The 5000-nt window shown below is 31.6% G+C and overlaps 1 protein-coding gene across 1 annotated transcript in view; it reads right to left on the bottom strand.

Annotated features, from left to right (window-relative positions):
• LOC137657176 (chondroitin sulfate proteoglycan 4-like) overlaps window positions 1–5000 on the bottom strand; it is a 191726-nt gene that overhangs the window by 114133 nt on the left and 72593 nt on the right.

Consider the following 5000-nt stretch of genomic DNA (forward strand, 5'->3'; position numbering starts at 1 on the left):
ATAGATAAGCGTGGAAAGGAAATAAGGCAACAGCTAGAATAGTGTTGCTCAGTGTACCCTCAAGCAAGAGACCTCTAACTTGAATAACAAACAGAATATCATACTTTTAAAAGCCATAAATCAATACATAGTCAATAACATGAACATCTTGTACTGTATTGTATATAAAAATACGTTAAAAAGAAAACGCAATTTTAATGGGAAATTCTGCGCAAAATAATACAGTTCTCAGCTGTATTTCAGTAAACTACAGGCAACCATAATTTCTATTATACTTTGTTATTATCCTTAAAGGGTTGGTGACCTTAATATCATTCCTCTACGTCAATATATCAGTTTTTGGAACGGTAAATGCCTGGCAACATTTATTCCAGGATCTTTACTGGGTTGTTTTTTTATTTATTTATTTTTATTTATTTTTTTTTAAACGAATTTTTTAACAGTGTAGCCTTAGTGTATTAGGGAAAACTCAATTCATCTAAATTCCTTTAAATGAATAAGAGGGAAGATACAGAAGGCAATGAAACCTTGGAATGCCATTCAAAGTCATTCCAAGTCCATAAGGCCTCGTTTCGGAGAGAAGTAACAATCAAAGCTATTAAAGTATTAATGCCGTAATAACCACCTCTATTCTTATATGAGAGAAGAGATAAAGCCAGCTCCGTGAGGTCGCAATGGTGCCTTGCACTAGGCTCAGCCATGGGCTAATAGCCTCTCAGGGGGTGCCACAAAAGGGGATTGGTTCCGAAATTTCTCGTTATTGGCCCACATAGAAGGAAGGCTTTTATTCCAGCATGGATGGCCAGGGAGAGGAGGGGGGGGGATACATGGTTGACAACCACTACATTTTCTCTTGACTGGCATGGGAGGAGAGAATTTCTTAAAAAAAAAAAAAAAAAAAAAAAAAAAAAAATCAATTTTCTCATTTCGGAATGGAGGAGAGAATTTTAATTTTTTTGGTTTTGTATCTCAAGGTGGGGGGGGGGGTGAATAACATTATTCGTTACCGTTGTCCATTTCAGTACAGCATTTCAATTAAATACGTTTATTAAAGAGAAGTACCATGTTTCCTAGAAAATAATAGACCATTCTGTAAAACTCAAGAATACCGACCAATCTAATGTCCCAATCATGACCTTCAATGAATCATACTATCCAATAAATTTGAATATCACTCAACACGAGATACGAAACAAGTAAAGGAGAAATACATTAAGCGCTCATCAAAAAATCGTTATTTCAATGAATCCTTAAAGCCACTTGAACCCAAAATATCTTGACCCCTTTACACAACCAAATATATCATCCCTAAGTTATTATCTACTAAATCCAGCTGCCTTCAAAATGGAAGGGGTTGGAAGTGGTCTCTTAACAGGAAACGGACATATAACTCTAGTTGAAAAAGCAGAATGCTACAAGCCCAAGGACCCCAACAATGAAAATAGACTAGCGAGGAAAGGAAATAAGAAAACAGCTAGAATAGTGTGCCTGAGTGTAACCTTAAGCAAGAGACCTCTAACTAGAATGAAAAAATGAATATCATACTTTTAAAAACCATGAATTAATAAATAGTCAATAACATGAATATGTATTATTATTATCATTCCACAACTTGGTCACGACTGGAATAAAACTTCTAGAGTACTGTGTAGTATTGAGCCTCATGATGGAGAAAGCCTGACTATTATACATTTTATTAAATATACAAATAAGTTTACGCGTGAATTATACTGAGTAAATTCATGAGTACAAGTAGCCTTGGTGAATTAGGGAGAAGCCAATTCCTTTTAATTCCTTTAGAAGGCAATGAAACCTCGGAATGCCATTCCAAGCTATTCCAAGTCCATAAGGCCGCGTTTCTGAGGGACGTAACAATCAAAGCTATTAAAGTATTAATGCCGTAATAACCAACTCTATTCTTACATAAGAGAAGAGATAAAGCCAGCTCCGGGAAGTAGCAATGGTGCCTTGCACTAGGCTCAGCCATGGGCTAATAGCCTCTCAGGGGGTGCCACAAAAGGGGATTGGTTCCGAAATTTCTCGTTATTGGCCCACATAGAAGGAAGGTTTTTATTCCAGCTTGGATGGCAAGGGGGGGGGGGTGTAACCCCCATACATGGTTGACAACCATTACATATCCTCTTGACGAAAGTCATGGGAGAAAAGCATTTCTTTAAAAAAAAGAAAAAAAAAAAAAAAAAAAGGTTTCAATTTTCTCTTTTTTTTTTTTAACTTCATTAAGAGGAAGTTATTTTAATCGGTACTGTTTTCCAAATCACTTCACCCTTTCAAATACGCGCTTCTATTAGGGAAAAGTATCATGTATCCACGAAAATAATAGTTATTTCCGTACGGTTTCTATTATATAGGCTACTCAAGAATACCGATCATTCTGAGGTCTCAATCATGACTTCCCAAGAAACTTTAGTATCCAATATATTTGAGAGTCACTCAACAAGAGATATGGAATAATAAAAAAGTGATATACATTAAGCGCTCACTAAAAAAAAAAAAAAAAAAAAAAAAAACTATTTCACTGAATCCTTAAAACCACTTGATCCCAAAATATCTTGACCCCTTTACGCAAGCAAATAAATCAGCCCTAGGTTATTATCTTCCAAATCCACCTAGCTTCAAAATGGAAGGGGTTGGAAGTGGTCTCTTAACAGGAAACTGAAAAAAAAAGAAAAAAAAATGTTGCTATAATCGTTATTCAAGTCGACATCACAGTTTGTTTCGCAGTGATGACAGCACTAATCGTTGATGAAGTTAATGATTGATTGACTTCAAAGGAAGGACGCACCGGCTAACCTCCACAGCAATAGATGGAAGCATTTGCGAATACAAACAGAGAGAGAGAGAGAGGGGGGGAGGAAGAGTGGCAGTTCTCAATATGAATAGGATTTTATTTTTTTATAAATGTATGTACTTTATGCTTATATGAGGACATCCCATTTACATGTATGAGGGTAAAAGCGGAATATAGATTGGAAAGTATGATTTCAATCGTGTGTGTATATGCACATTTTATATATATATATATATATATATATATATATATATATATATATATATATATATATATATATATATATATATATATAGATATATAGATATATATATATATATATATATATATATATATATATATATATATATATATATATATACACACACAATTTATATATGTGTATATAGATAGATAATATAAGCATTTATGTATAAATAAACATATATATGCCTACATTTATTCATATATATTTATATATATTTATACTGTATAAAAGTACATCTATGTATATATATATACTATATATTACTTGTATATACATATGCACGCACACACACACACAAACATATAAATACTGTATATATATATATGTATATATATATATATATATATATATATATATATATATATATATATATGTATATATATATATATATATATATATATATATATATATATATATATATATATATATATATATATATACATATACAGTATATATACACATCCATATATTCATACTTCATAGAAGACAAAACTTCAATTGATCTTTTCCATCAAATATTCATCGCATAGTGCGCCTTATGGTCTTTTGCCTGGCAGAGAATACATCAACCTATTTTGAAATTACCAAAAGGGTCAGTAAATCATAGAAAGAAAAAAGAAAGTACAGAGAAAAGTCAGAAGACTAATCATAAAGAATAAGAAATAAAGACGTATAATCCATTAGGAACTTAAAATCAGCAGAAAAGAAATATGAGTGACGTGTTAGTATAATTAAATATTAGACATTAATATTCCTTACTAAAAGAACCGAATGCTAATTACTCCTTCTTTTATATCTTTTATATCTTTTATAAAGGAGTTTATTTAAAGACATCAATCACCTACCACAGCAGAAGCAAAATTAGAAAGTAATAGCAGTAGAGAACCAAGGAGGGCTAGGCAATAGCTACTGATGACTAGTAGTAGTAGTAGTAGTAGTAGAAGAAGAAGATTAATTGATTGATTGATTTAAAGATTTCAGGCATCCTGACATCTAAGGTCATTGACGCCGAGAAGAAGAAGAAGAATAAGTAGTAGTAGTAGTAGTAGTAGTAGTAGTAGTAGTAGTAGTAGTAGTAGTAGTAGTAGTAGAAGAAGAAGATTGATTGATTGATTTAAAGTTTTCAGGCATCCTGACATCTAAGGTCATTGACGCCGAGAAGAAGAAGAAGAAGAAGAATAAGTAGTAGTAGTAGTAGTAGTAGTAGTAGTAGTAGTAGTCAACATAAGGAAAATCCCTTCAGAACTCAAAACTTCATTACATCTTAGATTGTATGACAAACTTAAAAATTCTATTATTCCAAGTATCAGGCGTAAGTCAATCAATATTTCAATCATATTCATTTCTTCCAATAAGAACAATAAACTTGTCAATTGAAAATGTCCACAAGCAGGCATTTCTTCGTCCCAGATTCTACTACACTTCAAATTCTTTATTCATCATAACCTTTGACCCGAGCTACGTTTGTGGTCACCTATGAAAAGAATATTCTTTTCTTTTATTTTTTGGCATCACAATTTTTCTTTTGTGCCTCGACAAGATAAAAAGAAAAAAATTTTGTCTCTGCCTTTTTCTGTCCTCGAAATGAATATAAAATTACCTGAACAATTGTACAATTATAACAAACACTAACAGTTATAACGAAAAATTGTATCATCCACATAAGAATGTACAAACATTTGTTCTCTTATAGTTTTTATTGTTTAAATAGGAAATATTTATTTGAATATTGTTACTATTCCTAAAATATTTTATTTTCCTTATTTCCTTATCTCCTTTCCTCACTGGGCTATTTTCCCTGTTGGGGCCCCTGGGCTTATAGCATCCTGCTTTTCCAACTAGGGTTGTAGCTTAGCATTTAATAATAATAATAATAATAATAATAATAATAATAATAATAATAATAATAATAATAATAATAATAATAATAATAATAATAATAAT

The sequence above is a fragment of the Palaemon carinicauda genome, chromosome 18 (assembly GCF_036898095.1).
Source record: "Palaemon carinicauda isolate YSFRI2023 chromosome 18, ASM3689809v2, whole genome shotgun sequence".
NCBI lineage: Eukaryota > Metazoa > Arthropoda > Malacostraca > Decapoda > Palaemonidae > Palaemon > Palaemon carinicauda.